At 39.7% G+C, this 16,578-nt stretch overlaps 1 protein-coding gene across 2 annotated transcripts in view; it reads left to right on the top strand.

Annotated features, from left to right (window-relative positions):
• The window catches only part of CMYA5 (cardiomyopathy associated 5), a 327,862-nt gene that overhangs the window by 78,365 nt on the left and 232,919 nt on the right, over positions 1-16,578 (top strand). The gene's annotated exons all lie outside the window — the stretch shown is intronic.

Genomic DNA, 16,578 nt, shown 5'->3' with positions numbered 1-16,578 from the left:
TTTCTCTGATCATCCTGGGGCCCTCAAAAAAAAAAAGTCCATTTAATATCAACAGTGAATAATGCATTCCAAACAAATCCTTCATCAAAGCCAGAGAAATCATTGACAGTTCCATTTCTAGGGAAAAAATGGCCATCTACCAATTTCATTAAGACAAAAGTTGAGCTTATTAAAACATGACTTGTCATTAGTTTATCCCTTTGAGACTTTGCCAGTGGGTTCATTTTTATTTTTCTTGCCAAAGGAGAGCATTTGAGAGGCTGGATAAGCAGAAGTTTGTAGAAGTTATGGAATACTACAAGAATCCTTTGTTATTGAATGGATGTGGTCCAGCAAGCTAGAAGTGAAGGGAAGTTCCACATGCAGAAGGCTTGTTGACAGTTCAGGGCTGTGTTGGAGATGGAGCTCTTTTCCAATTAGGTGCTAAAAGACCCCTCAGTGCCAGGAGGTAGAATGGTATGTTCAATCCACAGCCCAGGGATGACTCTCCAGCCTCTCTGGATCCCTGCTGAATCTTACAATAGGTAATTTTTTGAGGCAAGCACAATTGTGTTGGCCACAAATCACTACCCTGTGGTCCCTCACGAATACAAGAAACCTCAATGCCTTATACCTCTGGTTGGCATCAATAGACTTTGAAATAATTTATCCTTAATTTCAGAGTCCCAGTGCTGCAAAACTCATTTGTATCCCTTTTGTTCTCCAATTTAAGAGTTCAGGAGGGAAGGAAAATTCTACTCTTCTGGAGTAGCCATGTGTCTTAGGTCTTTGACCATCTGGTTCTTACAGCCAACTTTAAAACATTCCCTACAATGTCTGATGGTTCAAAACCCTACAAAACATTAACTATTTACTATCATCTATATTGCCCAATCTCTAGGATGTCAGTTGTAGACAGCTAGTCAGACAGTAGAATTGATAAACAAAGAACCTCAACACTTGATCACCCCTAGCCAACAAAGGCAAACAATCCCTACTGTTCCATTCTATTAGAACCACATTCGTCACTTTGTTTTTCTGCATAGCCGTGCATAATTAAAGTTATTTTGTGTCTTGGAAAGAACAGCAAGCCAAGGATTGTCTGATCCCGCTCACTTGTTGGCTCCATGAAGGGATTATTATTTAAAGTGGCAGTGTCAGTGCCTGAGACAGCTGTCTGGCATATTGTAGCTACTCAATACATATGTGTTACCTGGATGGGTAAATATCATCAACATTGAACACACAATACTGACACCAACAAAAAAAGTTAGGTCAGCTTTGAGGATAATCTATTCACAATGGGAAAAAAAAAAATGTGCCAACAAAGTAAAGAAGAATGGTGAATGAGTTAATTTTAGTGCTTGGGTACTTAAGTAGGAGATAAGACTAGTCTAACCTGTGGACTGGAAGCCTTTTCATGGATCACGTATAGGGAAGGACACTGATAATCTTGTTGATCCATTGGTTACATAACCCTTACATACATTTTAGGTTCTATGCAAAACCCCTATTCTAAATCAGATGCAAAAAGAAAAGAAAACAAACCACAAAAGAAACCCCACAAAAACTGGGTAAGGACAGGAAACTTATCTATGCAGCTGTTTATTAAAGGTCTATTTAATGAGTGAACGAGTAGATGAATGATGGCATTAGCCCGTCTCCTTCTGCCCTTGCCAACTCCAAGTCCTCTAACTGGCTGGAATCTCTAGCAAAGGAGAGATGGAGAACCCAACAGGACTAAGGACTAAATGAATTTACATCTCTTTCTCACCCTCAATCCCTGAAAAGACAGACAGCCTTAAAAGCTCTGGTCTGGGGTGGGAAGAGAAGTTGAAAGGAAATGAAAAGGGAGAAAAGGATGAGTAATATGAAATTGCACATACACACATGGAGGGCATTGATTACCCTTTAGATTAGAGAGGCTAATTTTGGTTGCCAGAACAGAAACACATCCAGCTTCGGACCTGCATTCACTCTCCTGTACGATGGGCTCTAGAAATTCCAATCTAAGACCAAAGTTGCTGGATAACCTCTCAGAGTAGGTGTTTGAATGCAATGTGCCTACTGTGCTCCCGAGTTCCGTGATGTGGTGTCTGAAATAGCCGAGCAGTTGCCTCCATTCCATCATCCTCACAGAAGACACATTTGCATATTTTGGTGTGTGGGCACCGCGGCTCTGTCCCAGCAGTCGGCCCCTACTGGGCTTGGGGGTGGGCGGGAGTGACAATCCCCGGCTTGTGTGTGGGGGCTGAGGGAGCTCCTACTCACCCTTTCCTGTTTTTCTTTGAATGCTCTCCTCAGGTTGGGTGGGCTCAAAACACTTGCAAAAATTTTCCACCGCTCTGCTGTTTCCTCAGCTGTTCTGTCTCTCCTGTGTGGAAAGAAGTCAGCAGAACTGTGGGTGGAGGAGGGAAAACTGCGAGAAATATAGTACAGGGCTTAGCTGTGTAGGCTGTGCAGAAAGAAGCTGTGTACTGAATGACAAATCTGTGAGACTCAATACGCCACAGAAGTGGTTGGTAGTGAACTTCCTGCTCCCCAGCCCCAGCCAAGGCTGTGGGCAGGGAGACCCTCCCGGGCCACCCTCCCTGGGAGCCTCCCCAGGGTGGGTGGGGCTCTGGGTGCTGGACTCGTGAGCTCCTGCTTCTAGTTTTTGGGGTTACACGTGATGGGACAAGAACAGGATCGTCTGTCACAGCTGGGTATTCTAGCTGGGGATGACTGCCACTTTGTCCATATAATAAGGACAAATAAGGGTGAATTTCCTATTGAACTTAGTGCCTGAGCAGGAGATGAAGAATCCCGGATGTTTTTTCTTTTTAAAAAGTTTTTACGAAGCTTTCAGCTGGAGAGGTGATGACTGACCATAGGGTCAAGGGCAAATGATTTGACCTTCTCCACAACCTATGGGTAAAAGCGGCAGTCATTCCTGCCCTGTGCTTGCTTCACAGAGTGACAGGAAGGCCAACTGACATGACTGGGTGAAAATGCATTGAGTAATTAAGAGGTAATAGACAACCTTCATATGGTATTGTTTTCCTGACCCAAGTTGTAATATTCCTCTTCAGGGAGCCCTTGGGAGAGAGAGTTACCAGAAGATAATCCAACCCCCGCTCCCACTGAAATTCTTGGCATTCAGCTTTTTCTAAATGAATTTTTTTCCCAAATGAATCTGACTTAACTTTGATCATTGAAAATCCTATACACCTCCTGGTTGTGTAGTAAAACCTCAGCCAGTGGAAAACCAGCCTATTCCTTCACTTCTAACGTATGATCTGTCAATTTCCAAAAGTATTCTAGTTCGCAATAAAAGACCCAGGCACACTAGAGCCACTAAAAACAACCCTGTAAGAGCAAGAGCCAGATAATGCAGAAGGAGGTTGTATCAGAAAGCACAGGTTAAGAATAGTACCTTAACGGAACATACAATTTGAATATGAACTTCCTGGCAGCTAAAGTGAAAACAGGAGAGTGGGGAGAGAGAGCAAGAGGGAGAAAGAAAGAGATTATATAACTCATCTTTTTAAAAAAAAAAAAAAAAAGGAAACACAGGACTTCACTAAGAGAGACAATTATATTTCTTGACATTCAGTTCTAAGATGAAATTTTCACGTAGATCTTTATATAAGGGCTATTGAACAAGATAGTAGTGATTGTCTTCAAGAGCAGTTTTACAAAAGATGCAAAAACATTCCCTATGTAACCATTTTTTAAATGGGCTCTTGAAAGCACAACGTTAAATCGCCATTCTGTGCAGGCAGTTCTATGGGACCTCAAGTAATTGTCCACCTATGTGACCTTTGAGTGGTAAAGGAGAGCTTAGAGAATCCAGAAGAATGAATGAATGTTACTAGGCTCCTGGGATTCTCTGCCTGAAATATAAATGGTATCATTCAAACTTTGGAGGGTAACTAGCTACAGAGAAAACAAAGCTGCAGGATCCTTCTGCTGGAATCCTTTGGCTCTCTTTGATTTTGTGAGAGACGCTAATTACAGGAAAGCCTAAGTTCCCTGGGTCAGCAGGATTCAGCCCTCATGTTATGTTTCTATACTATTATGAACTAATAGTGATGTTTAGTTAACACCAAGTCTCATAATATCCTCATTTATCAAATGAAAAATAGTCCTGTTCAAAAATTTTTATCTACCAAGTTTAAAAAAAAACCCAAAAGTCAGTATATAAAGAATTTTCTTCTTAATCTTGATTTAACCAAAATTTTTATCTTAAACAAAAAATTCCATGTTTATGATTAGTTAAGTTTTTATAAATGGCTTCCAATAGCTAAAACTATTTAGTTAGCTGTTCTCGTATTTCATGTTGTTTATGTTCTCATGGATTTTTCTTCTTTTTTCCTGTTTCTCCTGCCCATCCCTTCTCCCCCCACACTATCTTATGATTATGTTTTGCAAACCTAACTGATCATAGAAAAACAACTGGGATGCTTGTTAGAGTTTATATTCACGGGCTCCTCTTAAGTGATTCCGATTCAGAAGGTCTACTGTGCCCAGGCAGGTATGGGGAACACTACTTTACTAGCCGGTCCCCATAGGGCCCAGCAGTGTGCTCTGTTCACAGTTCACATTAAATGGTGTTGATTGACTGGCTGAATGTTGGTGCTGCCAACAGTAAGAGCCCACTGTGTTTTTAAAAAACAATTCATACTTAGCCATCTGTTGTGCACTGCGGTGACAGCACCATCTGTAGGCTGCTTCCAGGAGTCATGGCACTGGGTTCCTCCATATTTTTTGTACACATGCTGCCCCCTTTTCCTGGGAGAAAACATGTTTAGATACAGATATTTGACATGGCAGTGCAGAGAATAGCGACTCCTTGTGGTGACCAGCCCCTCAGCTTACCTTGAGCACATGTACACCCCTTCCTTCCATCCAACACAAATTGTTGAATTATAAAATTCCTAGAGAAGTTATTTTACACAGTTCCAACTAATGTTTGCATTTTGCAAACACATTCAACCAACTCCTGAACTTGTAATATAGCTCTAAAAGTAAATTGTTTGATTAATTTTGGATAGATAATACATACATATGGTACAAATTCAAAAGATACAAAAAGGAATACAGTGAAAATTGTCTCCTTTCTATCTATACTTCATTTACTTAGTTCTCCTCCCCAGAGACAATTACTGTTATCTGATTCATATTTATCTTTTAAGGTAGTCTGTGAATACACAGCATCTATATTTTGTCAACAAATGGTAGCATACTGTATATATATTTCTACCACCTTACTTTTCTTGTTTAAAAATATTTCCTGGTATCTCATATCAATACAATTGGAACTGCATCAGTTTTTTAAAAAACAATTCCGTTGTAGGCTAAGACTATAATTAATTTATTTGACCAGTTGAGAGGCTTCTATTCTCACAAAGAGTGCTGCAGGAAAAACCTTGTGCATATATCGTTTCATACATGTGCAAGTATACCTGTAGGATAAATTCCTAGAAGTACCGTGATTGGTTAGAAGGTGTGAACATTATGAATTTTGATATATATTACCAAATTGTCTCCATAGAGGCTGTAGCTGTTTACACTCTGGCTAGCAGCATGTAAGTGTGCTTGGTTCTTCATACCTTGGCCTTCACAGGGTGTGATAAAACTTGACAGTTTGATAAGTAGAAAATAGAATCTTATTATAGTTTAATTGTACATTTCTGTTATTAGATTGAACATCTTTTTGTCTGTTTCAGACCCATGTACTTCCTTTTCTATGAACTGTTCATTTTCTTTACCCATTTTTTCCTTTTAGAGTGTAGTATTTTTTTGTATTGATTTGTAGAAGCTCTTTGTTTTTTAAAGAACATTAGCTTTCATCTATGATATGAGTTGCAATTTAAAAATTTTTTGCCATCCGTATTTTTTTTTTGGCTTAAACAATAGATATTTATTTTCAATTCTGGAAGCTCAACATCCAAGATCAAAGTGTCTGCAGAGTTGATTTCTTCTGAGGCCTCTCTCTTTGGTTTGTAGGTGACTGTTTTTTCTCTGTGTCTTCGTATGGCCCCTCTGTGTCTGTCTGTGTCCTAATCTCTTCTTCTTCTTTTTCTTATACATCTTTATTAGAGTATAACTGCTTTACAATGTTGTGTTAGTTTCTGTTGTACAACAAAGTGAATCAGCTATATGTATACATATATCCCCCATCTCCTCTCTCTTGAGCCTCCCTCCCACCCCTCTAGGTCATCACAAAACACCGAGCTTATCTCCCTGTGCTATGCAGCAGCTTCCCACTAGCTATCTATTTTACATTTGGTAGTGTCTATATGTCCATGACACTCTCTAACTTTGTCCCAGCTTACCCTTCCCCCTCCCCATATCCTCAACTCCACTCTCTAGTAGGTCTGTGTCTTTATTCCCATCTTGCCCCTAGGGTCTTCATGACCTTTATTTTTTAGATTCCATATATATGTGTTAGCATATGGTATTGGTTTTTCTCTTTCTGACTTTCTTTACTCTGTATGAGAGACTCTAGGTCCATCCACCTCACTACAAATAACTCAATTTCATTTCTTTTCATGGCTGTGTAATATTCCATTGTATATATGTGCCACATCTTCTTTATCCATTCATCTGTTGATGGACACTTAGGTTGCTTCCATGTCCTGGCTATTGTAAACAGAGCTGCAATGAACGTTTTGGTACATGACTCTTTTTGAATTTTGGTTTTCTCAGGGTATATGCCCAGTAGTGGGATTGCTGGGTCATATGGTAGTTCTATTTTTAGTTTTTTAAGGAACCTCCATACTGTTCTCCATAGTGGCTGTATCAAGTTACATTCCCACCAACAGTACAAGAGGGTTCCCTTTTCTCCACACCCTCTCCAACATTTATTGTTTGTAGATATTTTGATGATGGCCATTCTGACTGATGTGAGATGATATCTCATTGTAGTTTTGATTTGCATATATCTAATGATCAATGATGTTGAGCATTCATTCATGTGTTTGTTGGCAATCTGTATATCATCTTTGGAGAAATGTCTATTTAGGTCTTCTGCCCATTTTTGGATTGGGTTGTTTGTTCTTTTGATATTCAGCTGCATGAGCTGCTTGTAAATTTTGGAGATTAATCCTTTGTCAGTTGCTTCATGTGCAACTATTTTCTCCCATTCTGAGGGTTGTCTTTTTGTCTTGTTTATGGTTTCCTTTGCTGTGCAAAAGCATTTAAGTTTCATTAGGTCCCATTTGTTTATTTTTGTTTTTATTTCCATTTGTCTAGGAGGTGGGTCAAAATAGATCTTGCTGTGATTGATGTCACAGAGTGTTCTGCCTATGTTTTCCTCTAAGAGTTTTATCGTGTCTGACCTAAAAATAAAAAGTTTATTTTTGTGTATGGTGTTAAGGAGTATTCTAATCTCATTCTTCTACATGTAGCTTTTCAGTTTTCCCAGCACCACTTATTGAAGAGGCTGTCTTTTCTCCACTGTATATTCTTGCCTCCTTTATCAAAGATAAGGTGACCGTATGTGCATGGGTTTATCTCTGGGCTTTCTGTCCTGTTCCATTGATCTATATTTCTGTTTTTGTGCCAGTACCATATGGTCTTGATTACTGTAGCTTTGTAGTATAGTGTGAAATCAGGGAGCCTGATTCCTCCAGCTCTTTTTCTTTCTCAAGATTGCTTTGGCTATTCGGGGTCTTTTGTGTTTCCATACAAATTGTGACATGTTTTGTTCTAGTTCTGTGAAAAATGCTAGTGGTAGTTTGAAAGGGATTGCATTGAATCTGTAGATTGCTTTGGGTAGTATAGTCATGTTCACAATGTTGATTCTTCCAATCCAAGAACATGGTATATCTCTCCTTCTGTTTTTATCATCTTTAATATCTTTCATCAGTGTCTTATAGTTTTCTGCATACAGGTCTTTTCTTTCCTTAGGTAGGTTTATTACTAGATATTTTATTCTTTTTGTTGCAGTGGTAAATGGGAGTGTTTTCTTAATTTCACTTTCAGATTTTTCATCATTAGTGTATAGGAATGCCAGAGATTTCTGTGCATTAATTTTGTATCCTGCTACTTTACCAAATTCATTGATTAGCTCTAGTAGTTTTCTGGTGGCATCTTTAGGATTCTCTGTGTATAGTATTTTGTCATCTGCAAACAGTGACAGCTTTACTTCTTCTTTTCCAATTTGGATTCCTTTTATTTCTTTTTCTTCTCTGAGTGCTGTGGCTAAAATTTCCAAAACTATGTTGAATAAGAGTGGTGAGAGTGGGCAGCCTTGTCTTGTTCCTGATCTTAGTGGAAATGGTTTCAGTTTTTCACAATGGAGGATGATGTTGGCTGTGGGTTTGTCATATATTTCCTTTATTATGTTGAGGAAAGTTCCCTCTATGCCTACTTTCTGCAGGGTTTTTATCATAAATGTGTGTTGAATTTTGTCAAAAGCTTTCTCTGCATCTATTGAGATGATCATATGGTTTTTCTCCTTCAGTTTGTTAATATGCTGTACCACATTGATTGATTTGCCTATATTGAAGAATCCTTGCATTCCTGGGATAAACCCCACTTGATCATGGTGTATGATCCTTTTAATGTGCTGTTGGAGTCTGTTTGCTAGTATTTTGTTGAGGATTTTTGCATCTGTGTTCATCAGTGATATTGGCCTGTAGTTTTCTTTCTTTGTGACATCTTTGTCTGGTTTTGGTATCAGGGTGATGGTGGCCTCGTAGAATGAGTTTGGGAGTGTTCCTCCCTCTTATATATTTTGGAAGAGTTTGAGAAGGATAGGTGTTAGCTCTTCTCTAAATGTTTGATAGAATTCGCCTGTGAAGCCATCTGGTCTTGTGCTTTTGCTTGTTGGAAGATTTTTAATCAGTTTCAATTTCAGTGCTTGTGATTGGTCTGTTCATATTTTCTGTTTCTTCCTGGTTCAGTCTCAGAAGGTTGTGCATTTCTAAGAATTTGTCCATTTCTTCCAGGTTGTCCGTTTTATTGGCATAGAGTTGCTTGTAGTAATCTCTCATGATCCTTTGTATTTCTGCAGTGTCAGTTGTTACTTCTCCTTTTTCATTTCTAATTCTATTGATTTGAGTCTTCTTCCGTTTTTTCTTGATGAGTCTGGCTAATGGTTTATCAAATTTGCTTATCTTCTCAAAGAACCAGCTTTTAGTTTTATTGATCTTTGCTGTCGTTTCCTTCATTTCTTTTTCATTTATTTCTGATCTGATCTTTATGATTTCTTTCCTTCTGCTAACTTTGGGATATTTTTGTTCTTCTTTCTCTAATTGCTTTAGGTGTAAGTTTAGGTTGTTTATTTGAGATGTTTCTTTTTTCTTAAGGTATGATTGTATTGCTATAAACTTCCCTCTTAGAACTGCTTTTGCTGCATCTCATAGGTTTTAGGTCATCGTGTTTTCATTGTCATTTGTTTCTAGGTATTTTTTGATTTCCTCTTTGATTTCTTCAGTGATCTCTTGATTATTAAGTAGTGTATTGTTTAGCCTCCATGTGTTTGTATTTTTTACAGATGTTTTCCTGTAATTGATATCTAGTCTTATAGCGTTGTGGTCAGAAAAGATACTTGATACGATTTCAATTTTCTTAAATTCACCAAGGCTTGATTTGTGACCCAAGATATGATCTATCCTGGAGAATGTTCCATGAGCACTTGAGAAGAATGTGTATTTGGTTGTTTTTGGATGGAATGTCCTATAAAGATCAATGAAGTCCATCTTGTTTAATGTATCATTTAAAGCTTGTGTTTCCTTATTTTCATTTTGGATGATCTGTCCATTGGTGTAAGTGGGGTGTTAAAGTCCCCTCCTATGATTGTGTTACTTTCGATTCCCCCTTTTATGACTGTTAGTATTTGCCTTATGTATTGAGGTGCTCCTAGGTTGGGTGCATAAATATTTACAATTGTTATATCTTCTTGGATTGATCCCTTGATCATTATATAGTGTCCTTCTTTGTCTCTTGTAATAGTCTTTGTTTTAAAGTCTATTTTGTCTGATATGAGAATTGCTACTCCAGCTTTCTTTTGATTTCCATTTGCATGGAATATCTTTTTCCATCCCCTCACTTTCAGTCTGTATGTGTCCCTAGGTCTGAAATGGGTCTCTTGTAGACAGCATATATATGGGTCTTCTTTTTGTATCCATTTAGCCAGCTGTGTCTTTTGGTTTGAGCATTTAATCCATTTACATTTAAGGTAATTATCGATATCTGTGTTCCTATTCCCATTTTCTTAATTGTTTTGGGTTTGTTATTGTAGGTCTTTTCCTTCTCTTGTGTTTCCTGCATAGAGAAGTTCCTTTAGCATTTGTTGTAAAGCTAGTTTGGTGGTGCTGAATTCTCTTAGCTTTTTCTTGTCTGTAAAGGTTTTAATTTCTCCATCAAATCTGAATGAGATCCTTGCTGGGTAATCTTGGTTGTAGGTTTTTCTCCTTCATCACTTTAAGTATGTCCTGCCACTCCCTTCTGGCTTGCAAAGTTTCTGCTGAAAGATCAGCTGTTAACCTTATGGGGATTCCCTTGTGTGTTATTTGTTGTTTTTCCCTTGCTGCTTTTAATATGTTTTCATTGTATTTAATTTTTGATAGTTTGATTAATATGTGTCTTGGCGTGTTTCTCCTTTGATTTATCCTTTATGGGACTCTCTGTGCTTCCTGGACTTGATTAACTATTTCCTTTCCTATATGAGGGAAGTTTTCAACTATAATCTCTTCAAATATTTTCTCAGTCCCTTTCTTTTTCTCTTCTTCTAGGACCCCTCTAATTTGAATATTGGTGCATTTAATGTTGTCCAAGAGGTCTCTGAGACTGTCCTCAATTCTTTTCATTCTTTTTTCTTTATTCTGCTCTGCAGTAGTTATTTCCACTATTTTATCTTCCAGGTCACTTATCTGTTCTTCTGCCTCAGTTATTCTGCTATTGATCCCTTCTAGAGAATTTTTAATTTCATTTATTGTGCTGTTCATCATCGTTTGTTTGCTGTTTAGTTCTTCTAGTTCCTTGTTAAACATTTCATGTATTTTCTCCATTCTATTTCCAAGATCTTGGATCTTCTTTACTATCATTTTTCTGAATTCTTTTTCAGGTAGACTGCCTATTTCCTCTTCATTTGTTAGGTCTGCTGGGTTTTTGCCATGCTCCTTCATCTGCTGTGAGTTTCTCTGTCTTCTCATTTTGCTAAACTTACTGTTTGTGGTCTCCTTTTCACAGGCTGCAGGTTCGTAGTTTCCGTTGTTTTTGGTGTGTGTCCCCAGTGGGTAAAGTTGGTTCATTGGGTTGCGTCGGCTTCCTGGTGGAGGGAACTAGTGCCTGTGTTCTGGTGGATGAGGCTGGATCTTGTCTTTCTGGCGGGCAGGTCCACTTGTGGTGGTGTGTTTTGGGGTGTCTGTGGCCTTATTATGATTTTAGGCAGCCCCCCTGCTAATGGATGGGGTTGTGTTTCCGTCTTGCTAGTTATTTGGCATAGTGTGTCCAGCACTGTAGCTTGCTGATCGTTGAGTGGAGCTGGGTCTTGGTGTTGAGATGGAGATCTCTGGGAGATTTTCACCATTTGATATTACGTGGAGCTGGTAGGTCTCTTGTGGACCAGTGTCCTGAACTTGGCTCTCCCACCTCAGAGGCAAAACCCTGACTCCTGTCTGGAGCACCAAGTGCCTGTCATGCACACGGCTCAGAATAAAAGGGAGGGGAAAAAAAAGAAAGAAAGAAAGAAGAAGATAACATAAAATACAGTTATTAAAGTAAAAAATAGTTATTTTTAAGTAATAAAAAAAGAAAAAAGTGAGGAAGAAGAGAGCAACCAAACCAAAAAACAAATCCACCAATGATAAGAAGTGCTAAAAACTATACTAAAATAAAACAAACAAACAAACAAACAAACAAAAAAAAGCGGACAGACAGAACCCTAGGACAAATGGTAAAAGCAAAGCTATACAGACAAAATCACACACAGAAGCATACACATACACACTCACAAAAAGAGAAAAAGGGGAAAAAATATATATATCGTTGCTCCCAAAGTCCATCTCCTCAATTTGGGATGATTCGTTGTCTAGTCAGGTATTCCACAGATGCAGGGTACATCAAGTTGATCGTGGAGATATAATCCGCTGCTCCTGTGGCTGCTAGGAGAGATTTCCCTTTCTCTGTTTGCACAGCTCCCGGGGTTCAGCCTTGGATTTGGATCCGCCTCTGTGTGTAGGTCGCTTGAGGGAGTCTGTTCTTCGCTCAGACAGGACGGGGTTAAAGTAACAGCTGATTCGGGGGCTCTGGCTCACTCAGGCCGGGGAGAGGGAGGGATACAGATGAGGGGTGAGCCTGCGGGGGCAGAGGCTGGAGGGACGTTGCACCAGCCTGAGGCGCGCCGTGCGCTCTCCCGGGGAAATTGTCCCTGGATCATGGGACCCTGGCAGTGGCGGGCTGCACAGGCTCCCGGGAGGTGAGGTGTGGATAATGACCTGTGCTTGCACACAGGCTTCTTGGTGGCGGCAGCAGCAGCCTTAGCGTCTCATGCCCGTCTCTGGGGTCCGCGCTGATAGCCGCGGCTCGCGCTCGTCTCTGGAGCTCCTTTAAGCGGCACTCTTAATACCCTCTCCTTGCGCACCAGGAAACAAAGAGGGAAGAAAAAGTGTCTTGCCTCTTCAGCAGGTCCAGACTTTTTCCCGTACTCCCTCCCGGCTAGCCGTGGCGCACTAACCCCTTCAGGCTGTGTTCACGCCGCCAGTCCTCTCCCTGCGATTCGACCGAAGCCCGAGCCTCAGCTCCCAGCCCCCGCCGGCCCCGGCAGGTGAGCAGTCAAACCTCTCGGGCTGGTGAGTGCCGGTCGGCACCGATCCTCTGTGTGGGAATCTCTCCGCTCTGCCCTCCCACCCCTGTTGCTGCGCTCTCCTCCATGGCTCCAAAGCTTACCCCCCTCCGCCACCTGCAGTCTCCGCCCGCAAAGGGGCTTCCTAGTGTGTGGAAACCTTTCCTCCTTCACAGCTCCCTCCCACTGGTGCAGGACCCGTCCCTATTCTTTTGTCTCTGTTTTTTCTTTTTTCTTTTGCCCTACCGAGGTACGTGGGGGGTTTCTTGCCTTTTGGGAGGTCTGAGGTCTTCTGCCAGTGTTCAGTTGGTGTTCTGTAGGAGCTGCTCCACATGTACATATATTTCTGATGTATTTGTGGGGAGAAAGGTGATCTCCGCGTCTTACTCTTCCGCCATCTTAAAACTCCTCTCCATACTTTTTTTTTTTTTTTTTTTTTTTTTTTTTTTTTTTTGCCGTATGTGGGCCTCTCACTGTTGTGGCCTCTCGCGTTGTGGAGCACAGGCTCCGGTCACGCAGGGTCAGCATCCATGGCTCTTGGGCCTAGCAGCCATGGCTCATGGGCCTAGCCACTCCGCGGCATGTGGGATCTTCCCGGAACGGGGCACGAACCCATGTCCCATGCATCGGCAGGTAGACTCTTAACCACTGCGCCACCAGGGAAGCCCCTCCATACGTATTTTTTCATATTAATGTTAGTTTAGATCTACTTTCAGGAGGAAGTATGCAGTAGGGAATCCAACTTTATTTTTTCTACTGTGGCTATCCCGCTGTGCCAGCAAGAAAACCCATCATTTTCCTTTCTGGTTTGAAATACTTCCATTATTATATACTAAAGAACCTATGTATTTGAGTCTATTCCTCACCTTTATAATCTATTCCATTGATCCATCTATTTATGCCCTAGTACCATGCTGTTTTTATTATTATAGCTTTATAATTTTAGAACTCATGTAGGTTAGGTTGCCCCTTCATGACTTTTTTTTTCTTTTGCTATTTGCTAGTTTATTTTTCATATGATATTTAGAATCAGACTGTGTAGTCACCTCTACGCCCCTGCCCCTGACAATTTGGTATTTTTAGAGACCATGTTAAACTGACAGATTAATTTAGGGAGTATTGAAATTTTTGTGATGTTGCATTTTTGTACCCAAGAACTGATATGCCTTTCCTTTTAGTCAAGTCTTTTGTGTGCTTTCCTTCAGTACCATTTTCAAAAATATTTTTCATATAAATCTTATATACTTTTGTTATGTTTGCCACTATTCTAAATAAGAGCTTTCTTTTGCTTTATCTTCAATCTAGTTGTTATTTGTATATGAACGATTTTGATTTCTTATATTAGTTTCACATCTAGCTATTCCACTAAATTCTGAGTTTTTTGTCTGATTTTCTTAGGTTTTCTAGATAGCAGTCATATCATCTGCAAATGGTAATAATTTTACCTCCTACCTCCCAATTTTTTTTAACCTCATGTCTGTCTCTCTGACTTAATGGGAATGCTTTTAGTATTTTCCCGTTAAGCATTAAGTCCCTAATGGTTTTTTCTTCATAAAGATCCTTTTCAATTCCCATGTGAAATATCAATAATTCTTGCCCCATTGTCTGTGGTTAGTTGTGGCAAACTTTTCAATCATTCCTTGCAAAAATTAAAGAAGGAAAGGGCTCAGGCTAGAGAGGTCTTTGTTGTATTTGACAAACATCAGCCTCCTGGGGGCTTCCACTCGTTTCCTTCTGAAACAGCAGAAGAGGAGACCACTCTCATTTACATGGCAGCCCTTCAGACTTCTGAGGAGACAGTGGGTCTCCTTTGAATCATTTCTCTCTGCCTTACAGCATTGGAGTTTAACAACTTTGTCCTACCAATGAGCAAGCCAAAAGTCCTTTGAAGACCTGCTGGGTGCAGAGCTCTGTGATCAAACCCCACAGCATGCTTATGCCCTACCAGCAATCAGCTAATTTGCTGTGTCAGGGTTCCTAGATGCTTCCTTGTCCTCACATTCCTGGAACCTACACGTATAAAGCCTTCCCTTTCCATTGCACTATGGTACTTGTAGGGAGGATCCCACACTTATGACCCAAAGTGAGACTCTTTGAGTCAAATTTCTTATTGCCTTTGTAATTTTATTACTGGCTCTAGACTTCTAACATCGTCAGGTTAGTCACATTATTGATAAGGCTGAAATCTCTTCTTACCTAAGCATCAACAACTTGCTGTGGTTCCATTTGCTGTCTAATCACTTACTTCAGTTTGGATATTCTGTGAATTTGAATTCTACTCCAAACTATGCAAAACTTATTATAACTCATGTGGTTTCAGTTGCAATTATGACAAGTTTTTGGTTTTGAAATAAAAATATCATAATCTATGGAAGAGTGCCACTCTTCAGATTTCAAATTCCAAAATTTTTGAAGTTTTCATTTGGCTAAACAGCAAGGACAGCTCACATGAAGGCTTTTATGACGTTCAAGTGAGGTCAGACAATAAATAGACATGGAAATGAACCATTCGTAGCTGAGCTTTTTTGCTTTGTTCTTGGTGCTTGAGCATAAGACAGCAACTTATAAACAAAAAAACCCTACCATATTTCATATTACTTTAATTTTCATGCCTGGTGCTTTTATAGAGTCAGCGAGGGCATTAGGCATATTTGTCACGTCTGCATGACATGTTCGTGCACTGAAAGCAGATCTTATCCCATATATTGGCTTCTGTACCATGTAAACTTTTATTCTTTAAATGACTAATAAGACATAGCATACAATTGACTATATATATTGAATTTCCTCCTTGACAGACTTCATAAAATTTAAGAGCAAAACTTACCCAAAATAGAGTATCCTTGGCATTTAACAACTGTATTATCACAAAATGAAACCCATAGGTTCTATCCAGTTTCTAGAGATGAAATTTCCTCACCTCTCCTTGTCACTTACCCCTCATGCAGGGACAGGGCCTGGGCACATGATAAGTGATCAATAAATATTTATTTGATGAGTGGATGGAGTCTGAAATTCAGTTCAGATCTGAGTGTGCTTATTGAGACAATCAGCTTGTTATAATTAATGTACATTGAAAACATCTCTTCAGTCATCAATGCAAATAAGATCAGCAATACATCTACCCCAGAATAATAATCTAGGTATTAGTTGGGAGTTGCATTCTCAGTCATAGGACCTGGTTTTTTTGTTAATAAATTGAAGCATTATTAGTTGTCAGTGGACATGTGGCTCAATCCATGTATTCTCCATGCATCTAAAGATAGTACTCTCTGAGGACCTGCTCAGGTGGTAGTTTCTGAAATACCAATAAGGTTTGGGGAGTTTGTACTGACCTTTTCCAGATGCAGGCACTAAATAACAAATATAGAAATAGACCCAGGCTTCTCCCCTCCCTGTCCCCTCCTGCTGAGGAACACACTGTGAGTTTTCTGTGCTTTTAGACATGAGGCTTTGATGGGGGAGGGATTGTTACTCTGTACAGATTTTCTGCTTCTAAAAAGTCTAAGTTCATCTGTTTTCTGGGTCAATGATACTTTTTCCTTCTCCTGGTTCTCCATGGTATTCTCTAAGGTAGGTACTGAGAATGAAGTAAGTCAACAGAAGTAGAAATGACCTGAAAACAAAAATCAATCTGAGAATGAACAGTGGCCACTCTGATTCTAATGATTTTGTGGTACCTTCATTAATAATAAAACAAACACAAAGAAAATAAAAAACAAACAAAGCAAACAAACAGATTAAAAAAACCACATCTCCCTCTGAGAATGAACTTGAAGGCTATTGTACTATTGTTTTCAATGACTAGTATCCAATGCACA

The sequence above is a fragment of the Mesoplodon mirus genome (assembly GCF_964341445.2).
Source record: "Mesoplodon mirus genome assembly, chromosome: 5".
NCBI lineage: Eukaryota > Metazoa > Chordata > Mammalia > Artiodactyla > Ziphiidae > Mesoplodon > Mesoplodon mirus.
Note: the sequence above shows the minus strand (reverse complement) of the source record. Positions and strands in the feature narration are given on the sequence as shown.